The 18533-nt window shown below is 36.1% G+C and overlaps 1 long non-coding RNA gene across 1 annotated transcript; it reads left to right on the forward strand.

The window, feature by feature from the left end:
• Window positions 1-13241: 13241 nt before the first annotated feature.
• LOC112045553 (uncharacterized) lies at window positions 13242-14725 on the forward strand. Its single transcript, XR_002886809.2, has 2 exons — window positions 13242-14010; window positions 14163-14725. It is a non-coding gene; the product is annotated as an uncharacterized LOC112045553 (long non-coding RNA).
• Window positions 14726-18533: the final 3808 nt, after the last annotated feature.

Raw genomic sequence — 18533 nt, forward strand, 5'->3', positions numbered from 1 at the left:
AGTAAAAATACCGTGCAATGAAATTAAATTGCACTAGCGGACGCCCGCGACTTCGTCCGCTTGAAATTTAGTTTTTCACAAATCCCTCGGGCACCATGGATTTTTCCGGGATGTAAAGTAGCCTATGTGTTAATCCAGATTAAAATCTATTTTCATTCCAAATTTCAGCCAAATCGGTTCTGTAGTTGCGGTGTTAAAGAGTAACAAACATCCAAACAAATATCCATACAATATCGCGTTTATAATATTAGTAGGATGTAATTTAATTTACATAATAAAATCATGAATTATTTACTAGCAGACTTCTTCCGCATGGATCTAGTTTCCGTAGGCATACGGGGATATATAGCCTTCCTCGATAAATGGGCTATCTAACACTGAAAGAATTTTTCAAATCGGACCTATAGTTCCAGAGATTAGCGCGTTCAATCAAACAAACAAACAAACTCTTAAGCTTTATAATATTAGTATAGATGTTAGCTAAGTTAAGCACTACAAACAGATAATAATTATTAAAATCAAACTCTTGAAATCTAATAAAACCTGTCTTTAGCATTATAAAATATAAAACCAAAGAAAAACCAAAATCCTAAACCCAAAGTTAATTCTTAAAATATTAATAAACACGTAACATAAGTTTGAAGCGAATTTCAAATTCTGCTGAGATAATAAAATTTGCTCAATAAATGATGAGGTAAATATCGCGCAAAGATGGAAGATGGAGCCATTCATCATTTTGATGGAAAAGTCGCGAAGTACCTATCGGTGAAAATAGATTGAGTCAAGTTTTTTTTTTAACTTCAAGATAACAAACGACGGATACCCAATATTGCTGTTAAAATTTACACTTCATAACGGCAAGTGTATAAATCTATTTTTGCCATGAAATTAAAAATATCAACGCAATGAATTTGCACAGCTTGCGTGCAATTTATTTTTTACTAAACGGAATAGATATTATTCAAATTTTTCACCGACTGACATACAATGTGTGTATGTTTTTAATTGTTAATTTAAATAATGATTAATATTGAAAGTTACCGAATGGAAATTTGGCTTAATCCATCGATTGACTAAAATTGTACCATTTAAAACTTATATTATTTTCGGTATACCTAACATTTTGCATTTTACCTCATTTTCACAAAATCCTTTTAAAAGTTGTACCAGGTTTCTTCATCATTAGGTTCCTTGCAAGTTGATTTGGCTGTTTACGAATACGCTTCTGGTATGTTTTCATTGAGTGTGCTTTAATTTTTAGTTCACGATGCAGGCGATCATTTTTGATGTACCAAGGAGCATTGGTAATCATGCGCAGCATTTTGACTGGAACCGTTAACGGAACCATATAAATAAATTTCGTTTCTGAGGTTCTGTAATTGTGTGACTTCGGAATTCGGTCATTATTATCATCGACGGCCGGTGGCACATGCTTTCTGCATCCACAGTCGTGGGTTCGATTCTCAGAATTGGAAAATATTTGTGTGATAACCATTGGTGTTTTAAAAATTCATCATCATTATCAGCCAATGGACGTCCATTGCTGGACATCGATCACTTGCATGGACTTCCAAACACAACGGTCTCGAGCCGCCAGCATCCAGCGGCTCCCTGCAACCCGCCTGATATCCTCGGTCCACCTAAAGGGGATCGACCAACACTGCGCTTTACGGTGCGGGGACGCCATTCCAGCACCTTGGAACCCCAACGTTGCTTACTTTGGGGCTAAATAGTGATGTGTGTATTGTGTTTTTTTTTCTACAAGTTAGCCTTTGACTACAATTTCACCTGATGGTAAGTGATGATGCAATCTAAGATGGAAGCGGGCTAACTTGTTAGGAGGATGAAAATCCACACCCCTTTCGGTTTCTACACGGCATCGTACCGGAACGCTAAATCGCTTGGCGGTACGTCTTTGCCGTTAGGTTGGTAACTAGCCACGGCCGAAGCCTCCTACCAGCCAGCCATGTAAGTATATTTATTTATTTTATAAGTATACCTACTGGCGGACGCCCGCGACTTTATCCGCCCTTAGAGCACTTTACACCGGCACTATCGCAAAATCCCTTCTTAGCGGATACCTATTAACTATAGTTTATTCTCTAACCCCTCTAAAGAGAAAGGTGGCATTTGCCCTGTAGTGAGACTTGACCCTGTGAATCATTAGAAATAGACTGATGATGGCGATGACTCGTTATTAACACACTTGTTCGCCCAAACATATCGATATCATAGTTGGTCCAAACGCAGCGTATCCAATACGATTCAGCGTCGGTTCGTTGGCGCGTTCGCTAACAACTCGTAATGGGAGGCCGTCATTAGGTGTGTTAACCCTAGTGTCTCTCGTTTGAGTGTGAATGTGCAAGTCACCTTACTCTTAGAAGGGTTTAACCTTTCGTGATAACGTTTTTGATAGATTCAAACTCTAACTAAAATTTATTTTCTGTAAAATGTACATTATAGAGGACTTAATATTTGATCTGATCGGATTATTGGCAGCACATATGAGTTAATTACCCGTTGAAATATAAAAAAATATTTGATAATCCTTTTTTAAGTCATTAGTTACGATTCATCAGTTAGGTAATTAATTTACAATATATTTTATACAAATTAAACGTTATTAATGTTGTCTCAAATCTACTAAGTTGAGCGTGTCTGAACTCGGATTCGGAGAGCCGTGATAACCCAGTGGATATGACCTCTGCCTCCAATTCCGGAGGGTGTGGGTTCAAATCAAAATTTTCAGTTGTGTGCACTTTAAGAAATTAAATATCACGTGTCTCAAACGGTGAAGGAAAACATCGTGAGGAAATCTGCATACCAGAGAATTTTCTTAATTCTCTGCTCGGTCTTGAAGTCTGCCAATCCGCATTGGGCCAGCGTGGTGGACTATTGGCCTAACTCCTCTCATTCTGAGAGGAGACTCGAGCTCAGCAGTGAGCCGAATATGGGTTTACAATGATAATGATAAATAGTGTCTCAAATCTACCGAGTTGAGCGAGTCTGAACTCGGATTTATTCTATGAAATATAGATGTTTTCTTTCTCCTGAGAAATGTTCAATGAAAATTCTCCGCCCAAAGATAGGAAATCGGTAGTGTTGCGCCTCGCAGTACATCAAACCGTCGGCCCCGATCATTACCATCAACATCGAATAGTGGTCGCAAGAAAGCCTGCACTTTAACAGTGTGTGTGGGTGCAAACTCTATATCCCTAAAGGAGGGAGGCCTGGTCATTAAAATAGGCTGATAATATTTGAATTTAACGTTTGATGAGTGTCAAAAACTCAATAGTACGAAAGGACAAGGCGGCGCATTTTGTCGGTGCGGGACAATCGGCCCTCATGATCCTACTTCCCGATTATGAGATACGATAGCGACATCGGCGCCTCTGAACTCTTTCACAGCGCCGGCCCACTCGCGACATACGAAAATTGATTCTTTAGGAAAAGTACCCGCTACGTTACAATCGTACGTAGAGTATACTTATTGAATTGCAAGGTTCTGTAGGGTTTTCTTTTTATATAACTTTTTTTTTTTTTGTTTATTCTTTACAAGTTAGCCCTTGACTACAATCTCACCTGATGGTAAGTGATGATGCAGTCTAAGATGGAAGCGGGCTAACTTGTTAGGAGTAGGATGAAAATCCACACCCCTTTCGGTTTCTACACGGCATCGTACCGGAACACTAAATCGCTTGGCGGTACGTCTTTGCCGGTAGGGTGGTAACTAGCCACGGCCGAAGCCTCCCACCAGCCAGACCTGGACAAATTAAGCAAATCGCAATCTGCCCAGCCGGGGATCGAACCCAGGACCTCCGTCTTGTATATCCACCGCGCCTTCCACTGCGCTACGGAGGCCGTCAAAACTGCCTAAATTTCAATATTGAGAACTATCTAAGTATGAAGATGTCTAAGATTTTCTCCTCGTGCATCAGATCTATGTTAAGAATTAGGGATGATGCCAGTTTTTTAAATTGTATATAAATTAAGAGTATGCTAATAGTAAAGCAATTTTGTAAAGGTAACAGGGTATCTGTGATCATTACTTTCGGAGCTACAGGGAATTAAAGGGTCAGATTTGCGGCGCTGCCGCGGATCCCTGAAAAATGCCCTATACAAAATAGTACGAATTAATGACGCTATAAGTACATAATGATCGTTAAATTTGTATGGGCGTTAAAACAAAATTACTTATATCTTTGTTACTTGTGCATTTATTTTTATGGTTCATATAATAAAAATGTCGCATTAATTGTAAGGAAGCTAAAACTGTATGAATTTTCATCTAATTACGACAAAAGATTTTTAATAGATTTTGAAATTTTATAATCTTATTTTTTTGCGAATATTCAGATAATCTTTGCTTTTTATGTATAAATTAGTTAATATTGACCTTATTTACCCGAATGTATCTTAAAAAACAATATATTCAAACCATCATCCCCATCATCCCCAATCTATGAATTAAAATTAAAAGCTACTTCATGGCACCGATGGCACCTGATTGGACTCTGGTAGGTATACTATTCGATGTCAAAAAACAGTATTACGGTAAAATGGAGTTCTGACCTTGTTTTAAAAATTATTTAATTTTTAAAGCAAATAATAAAAATGTCCAAGGATCGTGATCAATGAGTATCATTTGAGTGTATGTGCATTATGTATAAGAATTTGTGAGTGAGTGTGTGTATGAAAAATCTATTGAAATTCCATAACACATCGACTAAAAATAATATTAATAATATTATTAATTCTACTTCCTTTGTCAAGGTAACAGCTAATTTTACCTACATGTTATTTTATTCTTTTTTTTTTAAAGAAAATTTTATGTTTATGTTGTATCTACCTAACTATAATTCACAGGACACATCTTGGTAGAGAATTTAAGCTTAGTAAGGCGGAATTCCAGACACCCGAGATATCCGGGAACTTTTCCTCTGTCACCGAATAATGTTTGGAACTAAATTAATTATTACTCGGAGAGTCTTCAGTTATATTTTCTAGAAATTGGTGCAAATATTTTAATTAAAGGATACCATGGTTGTTTTCTCGTGTATGCTGTCCGATTAGATTTATTTTGTCACGGCTTTGTAATGACGGTCAAAATCAGGGCTCATATTCTCTCTCAGCCCACTAACACTTTGGTCACAACTCTTAAAATAAAATATCTAAATTCGTGTAATTTATCTATCAGCCGATGGACGTCAACGTCGGCCTCTTCTAATCCAAACACTAAACCCTCAATCGCATCAATCGCGAATCGCTCAATCTGTGTTTCCATGTTCCAACTTAATGAAAATTAATGAATGCCTTTGAGCAAACATTTTCCACAAAACTAAATATTCAACTACAGTGAAAGTTTTCATTTTTAATCATCATCAATCAGGAAATTTTACAGTTTTATTCCATGTTAATTTTCATTTGTTTTTGAGCTGAAAGCCCAAAAATAAATGCAATAACATCTCAAAATTACCAAATTAAGGTCAAACCGAACGAAAAGATTTTGAATTCACTGTATTTTAAAACTAGCGGACACTTGTGACATTTTTGTTAACTTATCTAGGTTTTTTATACTGTATTACAATCCGTAGCGTAGTTTAAATTATCGCGCACAAATGCGGGAAGTAACTTCGTTTTATAGTATCTAAAATTATTGTATTAGGTAGGTACACAAGTTCGAATTTACTTTAAAAATTAGGATGCCTAATTTTAAACTAACTTTCGGCCTAAGTTAATAATTTCAACCACTTTATTCCTCCAACAGAAACAAGTCCGAAACATTCATAACCGGTGATAAATTAAGTCGCAAAGAATTTCCACGTATTTTGAAGCACAAACAAGTGCAAAGTGGTGTGAGTCGTAAGTTTTATCGGCGTATTGTTGCCATCCAAGAGTTTGTTGAGAACAGTACCTCATAACGCTTTGAGAAATCCCTTTGAAATTTGTTTCAGCTATTCGTCTTACTTTCCGCCGGTAAGAAATGGGACATCAGTGTCGTTAGACCACCTGGCCGACGCGTAAGCTTACAAAGTTCTTATAAAAGCTTACATAAAACTTTTATTGTTTATAATTTTCCAATTTTAAAAATATACTAAGGTGCGCGATCTATAATTATAATATAATAGAAAGATGTAGATATTTAAACAAAGATTTTAGAGGAGACTATTTTCCTGTCGGTTCCGCAATCAATGAGTGCCATATATTACTTCTTGGACCTCAATTCAAGTAGTCGCATTTGCAAATTCAACCTTAAACTCAATCTTTAAGGTTGAATTTGCTCTGAATTTGGGATTTTATTGTATTGGACTATATTTAAAGGCCTTTATTTATAATTTTCTTTACCAATAATTCTAAAAATAATTACATAATTATTCTACGATTCTAAAAATAATTACATAATTATTCTACGATCCCTAGGTTTCCTTTAAATTTAAGAGCTACTCAAAACATTGCTAACTTTAAGAAAAAAAATATATTTGTTCACGTTTTTATGACTGGAAAAGAAATAGATAACGGCCAATGAGATAACAACAGTAAAAAGAAGAGTTGATAACAAGTTATTATAAAACTTTTTGTTTGTTTTGTGTTTTCGTAATCTCATGACAAAGATACCGAAATATGCTAACTAAAGTAGCTCTGGTTTTACATTATAACTAGATTAACTAGGTGACCCCGTGACTTCGTCCGCGAGTATGATGTGACCAAATTTTTAAATCATAAAATAGGTATATTAAGTTATATTTAAAATATAGACATTTTTCATTTGTGCATACAGTAGCTGACGCAGCGCGGTTTCACCCGATTAGTTCCCATTCCCGTAGCAATACGGGATAATATATAACCTATAACCTTCCTCGATAAATGGGCTATCTAACACTGAAAGAATTATACAAATCGGACCAGTAGTTCCTGAGATTGGCGCGTTCAATCAAACAAACAAACTCTTCAGATTTATAACATTAGTAGAGATTTATTAATTAAAGAGTAATGATCAACTACAACAGAACATAGAAAACGCTAAAGCATTAGCACAAATACCACATAAATTGCCACTTCTATCACCAATTCTTTTCTTTTTCTCATTTATTTATTTGTCCTTTTTTAATTTTTAATAATGTTAAAATAAAAATATAATACAACACTATTAAAAAATTATAAAAAAAATTATTATTATTATTATCATCGTAATCAATACACAAAATTATTGAAACTTTTCTGATAAATCACTACAAATTGTTATGCTATTTTCACCAACAGATAGTAGGTACTATCTGTTGGTGAAAATAGCATCAAAATTGATTCAATATTTAGAAAAAAATTCTACTTTACAAGCTCCTAAATACCATTCTCTGTAATTGTATATCTAAATTGCAACCACTTAACTACTGATGTTTATTTAGACTCGAACAGGGAGTTCAGCTAAACTAGATAAACCTGTAGAATTTGGGCTCATTATTTTGTATGTATGTATTGGTGTGCTCTGCAATATGATGTTTGGACATTATATGAGGTGATTTTACTCGTATATGAATGAGTAAATGAAATTTGTTAGCTTAAATTATATATAATTTAAATCTAAAGCTCGATATATTTTCCAACTCGGCGTGCTTTACAAAACTGAAAATTTCATCTGAATTTAACATTACATTTTAATATTACTTTATATCAGACTGTTTTATATTAGCTAAACCACCGCCTCTATCCGTCTATATGCTCCGTGATCAAAAATGAACAAAATTGATATTACGAGAACAAACAAATTTTTGCTTTCCCTTTATTTTTTATTTTTTTTTCTAAAATGTTATTGAAAACTATACAAAATCACAACAACCACCTGATGTTGCGAAAAGCGTCCACTTAATATTCGTAGAGTTCTCAAGACTTCCCAACCGATATGCCCTAGTTAGCGGGTGTATACGAAATTAAGTTTTTGTCGAGAATCTTCGTAAACCGCAGAACAGATCGCGCGGTCAAGCGTGACTGTTGTTTGCAAAAAATCCGTTGACAACAATGTTACCACAAAACGACAAAAATCAATATGGCAGTTCCCACGATTTTAATCTAATTTCACTGCACTGTTTAATTTATCACCACAGTTTGAGAGGAAGATTGTTAGCTTAGAACATCAAATGTTTCACCAATTAAACTTCCATCGAGAAAGTAAATAAATTGATCAGTCTTCCGGCTATAAACGGTAACGAACTCATAGATATTGAAAATTATATTAAATGCGTGATCTTTCAGACTCATATTCTACTCGATTTATAATTTGCTAGTCACAGATTAAAGAATAATAGGCAGATTAAAATATAATAGGATCACAACGGTGTCGTAGCCGATCTAAATGCAAAGTTCAAAAACTGTACGACATGATACGTCGCATCAGTAATTTTCAATATTATTCAAGAAAAATAGCGTCTTGTGTTTTTAAATATTTTAAAATCTGTTCACAAAAACTAAAAAATAAGATGTTATTAGTAATTATTGATTAAAATTGATTAAGAGCCGTGAGAGCTCAGTGGATATGACCCCTGCTTACGATTCCGGAGGATGTGGGGTCGAACGGGGCATGCACCTCCATCTTTTCAGTTGTGTGCATATTAAGAAATTAGATATCACGTGTCTCAAACGGTGAAGGAAAACATCTTGAGGAAACCTGCATACCTGAGAATTTTCTTAATTCTCTGCGTGTGTAAAGTCTGCCAATCCGCATTGGGCCAGCGTGATGGACTATTGGCCTAAACCCACTCATCCTGAGAGGAGACTCTAGCTCAGCAGTGAGCCGAATATGGGTTGACAGTGATGATGATGAAGTATTATGAATTATGACTGATGTTTTGGGCGAAATGACGATGGAGCAATGCGATATAGGTGATCTTAAAAAAATATATGCACATAAAGTAAGATAAATCCAGAGATACTCCAGATCTCCTCCAGACAACCCGCATTGTGAGATTCAAGCTAAAGAAAGAGAGATACTTTTGTACATATCGCGACAGTAGATATTATGAAGAGCAAACTACGTAGGTACATTTGCTACAAATACAGGGTGCTCGGGAGTAGTTCCTATAATTCTAGGGTTATATTATCTAAGAAAAAATAATTAAAAATGTCTAAAGGATATGTGTTCAAAAATGAATATTTTCGGAGTAAAATATATCTCTTTTGTAAATAGATCTTAAATTATGTCACATAAATCTCATCCTTATATTATGACCTAGCCAAACTTATTCATTGATAAATATCAAAAGTAGCTTACTAGTGAAGTGTCAGTTACAATATCTCGTCGATATCGACAGTCTTACCACTACGATTACGTATTTTAAAATGTAAAGATAGATAAAGGCGTGTGTGGATAGTCGTAATTATTTGAATTATTTTGTATAAAAACTTGAAAAGTATTTTTAGTTAAAACAAAAATTGTTACGCAGTTCGGCTCCTTTATGTGGACTTGTTAACAACTTGAAGTCACGGGAAATACTCTCGAGTAGAATACTCAACAAAATTTAAACAGGATATATTTTGTCATATTGAATACAAATAAACCCATGCAATAGGAGACCGTATTGTATTATTCTAATATTGGATAAGCATCTCTTTGATCTGCATTTCCGAGAATAGAAAGGAAAATGGAAAAATATTTTCTTATCAACATTATTTTACTCGTAACTCACAAACACGTGTTCCTTCCCTGTTGAAATCACTGACCCCTTTAACTTTTTTTACCCTCCCTAATCTCCCACAGCATTTATCCAAGTCTATATATACTGTCTTGTATTTGATAGATTTATTATTATATTATTATTAATAATTACATCTGCGTGATCGAATCATATATGAGGCCTAACCTGACCTAACATAGCTCGTTCCATCACCCGATGTGTAACTCTAAGCCTTCTTACGAGGCACAGAATTAGCGACCAAGTCTCGGGACCATAGATCATCAACAACACGCACCATTCTAAGACTTTGGTCTTCAGGCACTTAGGAATTTCAGACGAAAGGATGTCGCGATATTCGACCAAAAACTCAAGTTATTCAACCAAAATTTTTTTTTATTGGTGTCCAATTAGTCATTGTGACGTGTATTTATGACTGTATAAATTATGGTAGAATAGCCTAGAAGGGTTCTGGAAGCGCCCAAAGTTAACTTAAATGAGTGAAAAGTAATTTCACGGCTTAGAAAAATAATAACTAGCCACCTTCGCAGCCAAAAACTGATCGATCAAATGAGAACATCTGCTGAAAATGGCTTTAAAACACACAAAAAATGCTTAACATCTACTCAAATAGAAGTTTTCATTCAACACAGTAACAATAGCTCTTCCTTCATTGGCATACTGACGGTTGATTATATGGTTGGTACGGTTAGCAAAAAGAATTGTCTTAAATATATTAAAAACTGTGCTAGAAGTGCCGGTACAAAACAAAACAAAAATAAACTCAAAAACGATTGCATCCTATTCCTACTAATATTATAAAACGGAAAGTTTGAATGGAATTTTTGGATGGATGTTTGTTACTTGTTAACGCCGCAACTACTTAACCGATTTGGCTGAAATTTAAAACGAAGTTTTAAATAAAGATAAATTCGTTTTTTATAGAGATAATATACCTACCTTATTTTATGGTGCCTTATTTAATTTTGTGCAGTAGCTTATGACTTATCTAATCTAGGATTAGTATAACTTTAAATCAAATTATAAACCATGATTATTTTCATTAACCTATTGAGATAAAGACGACTATACTTCTCAGAACTTCTCAGTAAGTAGTAACCTGCTCTCGATCAGGAAGTTTACAACCCCTCCACACGGACAGCACGTGACACCACTTACTTCCCAACTCCGAGTTGAGAATGTTTAATGTAAATTTTTGGAAAAGAACATGAGTCGATTCCAGAGGGTGTGGGCTCAAATCCGGTCCGGGGCATGCACCTCCAACTTTTCAGTTGTGTGCATTTTAAGAAATTAAGAGTGTGAAGTCTGCAAATCCGCATTGGGCCAGCGTGGTAGACTATTGGCCTAACCCCTCTCATTCTGAGAGGACATTCGAGCTCATACAATTATACATCTACTAATTTTCGTGCGGACAGTACTAACACACACGCAGAGCAACTAGTTAATTTCCTTTGTGACAAAGGCCGGTCGCCGGCCGGGGATGGGTGCGTGGAAATCGCGATGCGTCACGGTGTTCCCGCGCCGGGTGCAGCCGGGGACTGCTCACACTCGCTCACACATTGTACACTACTAATGTCTACTATTTATTACATTAACTAGCGGACGCCCGCGACTTCGTCCGCGTGGAATTCAGTTTTTCCTAAATCGCGCGAGAATCATTTATTAATTTCTGGAATTTCTGGAATTAAACAAAAATTCAAAATTCATTTATTTTAATTAGGCTCAGTTTACGTGTCTCCTCTCAGAATGAAAAGGCTAACCCTTTTCATTCTGAGATTCTTTCATTGGCCCAAATGGCTAGCCCAATGCTGATTGGCCGACTTCACACACGTAGAGAATTAAGAAAATTCTCAGATTTGCAGGTTTTTTTCTTCACCGTTTGAGACACGTGATATTTTATCTTTTCAGAGACATGGCAAATATTCTTTCAAAAAATCATTAGTTATTATTATTACCATTATGGAATACAAATGAGGTATTCAATTTAAGAGATTAAGAAGAAAAGATAATAAACTTTATTGCACACTATAATAAACAAGAAAACTCTAAATAATTAATAAAAAATAATTCAAGGAAAAGTTCACAACAGGGAGTTTACGTTGAAAAGTGAGTTTTACCAAGCATTCTTACAACAGCAATATAACAGCAAAGTTATGTACAAGCAAGGAATTACAGCAATTTCTCGACAGTGCCAGCATACTGAAATGTGAAATATGTCGCAGAGAAATGAAAAGCAAGCTCGGAAACGTTGAATTTAATTTCTCCCGCTTCAAGAAATAAGACACTAGACATAAATTACATTACTCTATGCTTCTGTTTTTTATTGGGATTCTTATAAAATGATGCCTTGTTATTAAGTCGAAGGGACTTGGTCGCTGACTATGGGCCTTATTAGAAGGCTCAAAGTCACTCAGCGGGCGATGGAGCGAGCTATGCTTGGAGTTTCTCTGCGTGATCGAATCAGGAATGAGGAGATCCGCAAAAGAACCAAAGTCACTGACATAGCTCAGCGAGTCGCGAAGCTGAAGTGGCAATGGGCAGGCCACATAGTTCGTAGAGCCGATGGACGTTGGGGTCCCAAGGTGCAGGAATGGCGACCCCGCACCGGAAAGCGCAGTGTTGGGCGACCCCCCACTAGGCGGCCGAGCATATCGAGATCGTTGTACTTGGAGGACCATGCAAGAGGCCTATATCCAGCAGTGGACGTCTATCGGCTGATAAGGTAAGGTAAGGTAAGGTATTAAGGCCAAAATTATCTAACGCCCTATAGCTTAGCAAGTTAGACACTCCCATGGTATGCGGGAGACGGGAGGGGAAGGACTGCGTGGGTATGAAGTCGTGCGCGGGGGGCTGAGGGAAGGACTGCGCGGGTATGACGTCGTGCGCGTGGAGCATCGGGAGTGTTACGAACGAATTTGCCAAGCTCACAATAATTGTCTCTCAGACGCCCCGTGGAATAACTAACGTAGTTCCCGTTCCCGTGGGAATACGAGAATAAAATAAAGCCCATGTCACTCACAAACAACGTCACTACAATCTTTATCATTTAAGTACCTACACAAATTAATATTATTGTATAACATAGTTGAGATGTGATACCCCATTGAATATGACCTATGCCTTCGATTCTGAGGGCGTAGGTTCAAATCTGGTCCGGGGCATGCTCGTCCAACTTTTCAGTTACATGCATTTTAAGAAATTAAATATCATATTGTTCAAACGATGAAGGAAAAACATCGTGAGGAAACCTGCATTTCAGAGAATTTTCTTAATTCTCTTCGTGAGTGAAGTCTGCCAACCCGCATTATGCCAGCGTGGTGAACTAAGGCCTAACCCCTTTGAGTAGAGACTCGTGCTTAATAATGAGCCCAAAATGATTATAAGATATTTATATGAATGAAGGTGAATATATCGATAGAGTGATTTTTCTGATGGGAATATACATCTTGTATTGCTATATATAACCACGTCGCCAAGTAAAAAGTACATATTTAAAAAAAAAACAACAAAAACTAAGTAATGTTATTTAATATCAAGTTACGCAATTTAGTAGGTACATGCAAATGTTATCACAAAATTAATAAAAATCATGTATTCTGTAAACATTTTTCATAACTTGAATTATAACTTGTTTTGAATATCCAATTAATATATTTTCAAGTGATAACGATAATACCTAGTTGTTGTCTTGTTATTAAAGGCTAGGTACTAAAAAATTAGATAACACTTCGATGGGTCATAGCAATAAAATAGTTATACTTAATTTATCTTTAAATTGTTATTCAATCTTGCAAATGACTTTAATTTCACCTGTAGAATGTGAACAAAGTACCTACTGCCTACTATTTAATAACGCTAGCCACTCACCATCCAATAAACCACGTGCCTGGAGCGCTTGTTGGTCACGATCTGCATGACGTCATGCACATCGCGACCAATACACGATCAGTTTTAACCGGATGTCAAGTCGCTAGCGCTGCAGGCATGTGGAGTTATTGGATGTTGAGTGGCTAGCATAACGTTTGATTTTGATTTCAGTTAATGTTAAATGACAATCTCAACACTTTCATTACCGCTACGATTTTCACGATGTTTTCTCGGGAGCCGCCTACATTTTACGTTGGACTCGCTAGGTGAGTCGACGGCGCTGCGATACGAATCATTCGACTCGCCACGCGAGTTCAGTGGCATTGCGTTAGGGTAAAAACTATGTTCTGTTATTTTTGTGGCCGTGACAGTGTACGTTACGTGTTTAAAGCAATTAACTAGTATATGGTGTAATTTAACAAAAAGAAAATGGCAAGAAACACTATAAATAAACGAAAAGGTAAGTTTGTTTCGTAATTTATGCAGTGGCTCTCAATCTTACAAATACTGATTATTGTTGATATCTTATATTGTTTTTATAAACAGATTTTCTTATTATATGTATAGATGTTTTGAGTAAAGTTACATTTTAATTACTTTCGAAATTTTCAGGCCACCACAAAACACAATAACATAGAACACAAGAATCTCAAAGTCCAGAAAACGTTTGCCAGGGGTTAAAACAGTAGGTACTCCAACAGGTCCAGTAATCGAAAGCCAAGTCACAATGATAGAAAACAAATATACGCGTGCGATAAGGAAAGGGTCGTGCTTAACACTAATCTATATATAAAGAAAGTCGGGTTTGTTACAACACTTCACTCGAGATTGACCAATGAGAGCTTGGCAAAAACAATGTTATCAGTGCTTTTATTGCTTACTAACCAGAGCGTTCATGTTAAAAAATACCGGTTCCTTTTGTTTTGCCGGCAATTTTTAACAATGCGAAGGGATCCTCTTTCAGTTGTAACTCTTAAAGTAATAGACCGAGAGTTGAGTTTGTGTTTTCTGCACCGTTCGTTTAACAAAAACGCAAGGACAGACTCAAAAACTTAGAAGTACCCATTTGGTGAACACCAAATTCGAGCCCCTACAAGGTGTCGAACACAATCCGCCGTTGTTTTACGAGTGAATGTGACTTTTGGTAAAATGAAAATAAAAGTATCTACCTTTTATATATTTCATTTATAAAAGTTTGAGAATCTATGTTAGTGAACTCGCCTAGCGAGTTCAAGGCATTGCAGAATAGTTTATTTTCTTTCGATTATAAACTGGGTCTGCACACCCGGCCCACCACGTTATTCATTAGATTAGTGTATATTTAGTCTTCAGTATTATTTTAAGCAGAAAATACACATGCATTTTGAAAAAAAATTGCAAAAACATTGAACTCGCGAGGCGAGTCTACGGCGCTGGAATAAAATTTACGTGGACTCTCCGGGCGAGTCGGTGGCACTGAACGTGTTAAGATGGTAGAAGTCAGCTTGATAACTATGTAGGTAACTAAACCCTCATATATACGTTGACATCTTATTTTTTTTATAATAATAAATGATGGACCAAGCAGATGGCCCACCTGCTGGCCTATTCACTATATTTGATATTTATTAACAACCTATTAAAGTAAACATCAAATCAACTGAGAAATGTCATCTATCTACTGTATGATATGCACAAAGGGTTGTCAGACTAATCCACATCCACAATCATGATCACAATCCACAAAAAAAGACTAATCTACTAACTTTGACATATGTCAACTAACATATGTTAGTGGATTAGCCTGCTGATGGAAAGTGAAAATCATAGCATGGGTATAAACAGAGCGATTATCATCATCAGAGAGAAGGTTCTTAACGTGGTTCTCATCATATTAGGCGATGGACGTCCACTGCAGGACATTGGACGTTTTGCAGTGCGGGGTCGCCATTCCTGCACCTTGGGACCATAACGTTCATGGACTCTTCGACTATGTACCCCATTGACACTTCAGCGTCACGACTAGTTACCGACTTAGCTCGACGCTAAGTCGGTAACTTTGGTTTCTTCTGCGGATCTCCTTATTTCTGACCATAACTCAGCAATTGCTCAATTGCTTAGCGCCTAAAATGAGCATGACGGTAAAACTTCTCCAGACGAGTTATTTCACAAAAAAAAACCAGAATTACTGAACTCAGTGGCGTGCACAAAATCAGTCCCTAGAGTAAGCAGAGTATTTTACATCTATCAAATGCACCCCGACTGAACTGCTGAATCCCGTTCACCTGCCAGTAAGTCTGGTCAAAACGGCGTTCCCAGAATACACCAGCAATTAATAGCGACACGAACTATTTCCGGTAAACCGAGACAAATTATAATTACTCCTTTGGGTATCTTGCACCCCCTTTGATGTTTTTATCCAAACTGTTACGGCTGGCTTAAAACAAATAGAACGATTATACGTTTGCGTTAAAGCGATTCGCAACGGTGATAGCTTGCCGCTCTTACCGCTGTGTGGTCCGGGATGATGTTTGTATTGTTTTTATTGATATATTTGTGGTCGTCTTGACTGATGACCAATCTCAAAAGGACGCTGGGTATGTCAATAATGGTCGATGTTAAATGGGCGTCACGTAGGTATATCTTTTTACTTCTTTGAAAGTGTCTCTTTTTGTTTCAGTGATAAGTTAACCCTTGACTGCTACCTCACCTGATTCTGCGATCATTACGATCTCACCTGATCACCTGAAGTGAAGTTAGATTATAATAAAGGATTGTCTTATTATAGTGTTAATGATTATATTAAGATAAAAAAGCTTGGTGTTAAACCGTGTGCTTAGTTTTAAATTTTGTAAAATAGAGGTAAACAAAAAAAAAATAGCCTTGGCTGAGTTTGTTGTGGGCTCTTTTCGGACCAAGGCGCGTTTGGTACCCTCGTAACTTTAATTTTAAGTTTTCGACAATTATTACCACCATTAGATTAAATTAAATTATGACATAATCCTGACATTTAAACTAAGCCTAATTGAAATAAAGGAATTTTGAATTTTATATGAGATGATCGAAATTGAATTAACAACTCCTAAAAATAATAGGTATTGAAAATACCAATAGATCTTTTAGCCTTTTCTTACACTGCAAAATGCGTTGACGCATCTTTTTCGGAAACAAAATCTATTAATTTATCGAATTTACTTTGCTTGTTGTAACCCACAAAACCCCAGCAGAGCTGTATACGTCATTGGTATGTGGAACGCTATTGGAATACTACATGAAGAAGGACGTGGGTTCAATTTAATAATTTAGGAATTCTTAATTTCAAAATTGAGATCTGGTAAGGACTGCATTCGATTTTTGAATCGGATCTCTCTCATATGCCCACCAAAGTTGACAGGGTTGAAAGGTCAAAAGATCCCTATAATAGCTTGATATATTTAGAATTTGTAATATTGCAGAGCTTCTCGATAAACGAATAGGTATATTTAGAATAATTTCATAATATCAAAATAGACGTTTCCCGGTATTTACTAATATAGACTGATATGATTTCCTTGATGACGTATAGGGTGCAGTCGAGCGGTACAGTCGCGCAGATGTGACATCCGTCGGGCCCACGTGAAAATCGATTTTCCACGCTACGCCAGCTGTTGCAAGCGACAACCATAGACTACGAACTATTGCCTCTCACACTAACTAACCACCACCTTATTCCTACGTAACAAGGTCGAAGTTTCCGTGTACAATATGTTTTGAGAGGAAGTAAAATCTTTGTAATGCTGTATGTACTATGAACGTCAAAAGTTCCATTGTTGATATTTTTAATGTTTCGCACATTGTTGTGGACCCACCGCGTTTGATCGGATTGCAGTGTTATTTATGATTATTAGAACGGCGTGCCGACGGGCAAATAATTAATTTTTACGTTCACTTCTTTATTGTTGTCGTGAAATTGATGATCCATAATTGTTTTAGTTAGTTTTTTATTTAATACAGGAAGACTGGCGTATTAATAAACAGCTAGTTAAGATGTTTTTGTGGCGGTCCGTTTGATGTTGTTAAGTTTGCGTTGGATTAACATTTTTGTTTAATTAAAATTGAACATCAGAGCTCATGTAGGAAATAATATAATGACTGCATCACGATTCTAAATCTACAAGGCTTGGGACAGTTATTCACCCAAATAAGGGTAATATTAACAATAGATAAAAATACAACTAAATTAATTATAATTACAATACTAACAACTGCAATAGTTACATATATTACAATTACATAAACAAAATAAATCACTTAAAAGTAAAAAGAATAAGAAATGTTTATTAAATATTCAGTACAGAATTTACAACGGCACGGCAACCTGGCCAGTAGGTAAAAATAAATGTATTAGGTACCTACATTTGTATTAAATAAAAAAATTTGGGCGCGATAGACTTATTTTTAAAATTTCGGTAAAACTCGAACAAAATGTGTTTGTTTGGCTAATATTTGTTGTTACTTCACAGTTTTTAAACTAAATGGTATTTTGATTACTTGAAAAAAAATCTATATATATGTATCTACTTCTGATAAAAAATGTATTTGAACTCTCAATAGTATTTTTTTTATTCTTTACAAGTTAGGAACTTGACTACAATCTCACCTCATGGTAAGTGATGATGCAATCTAAGATGGAAGCGGGCTAACTTGTCAAGAGGATGATGACAATCCACACCCCTTTCCGTTTCTACATGACATCGTACCGGAACGCTAAATCGGTTGGCGGTATTTCTTTGTCAGTAGGATGGTAACTAGCCACGGTCGAAGCCACCCACCAGCAATTAGGGAAACAATTCAACTACTATTTTAATTAGTGAAGTTAGTTAATAATAGTTTAGTTAAAGATATTTTTACGATAGTTTTAAAATGTTAGTGTTGCTACCGCTAGTGTAAAAAAAAACCATCCTCCTAGAAAATAACAAACCAGCTCCAATAACTCACGTCACCCATCTTAGTTCTCATTACGAT

Source organism: Bicyclus anynana, chromosome 19, assembly GCF_947172395.1.
Source record: "Bicyclus anynana chromosome 19, ilBicAnyn1.1, whole genome shotgun sequence".
NCBI lineage: Eukaryota > Metazoa > Arthropoda > Insecta > Lepidoptera > Nymphalidae > Bicyclus > Bicyclus anynana.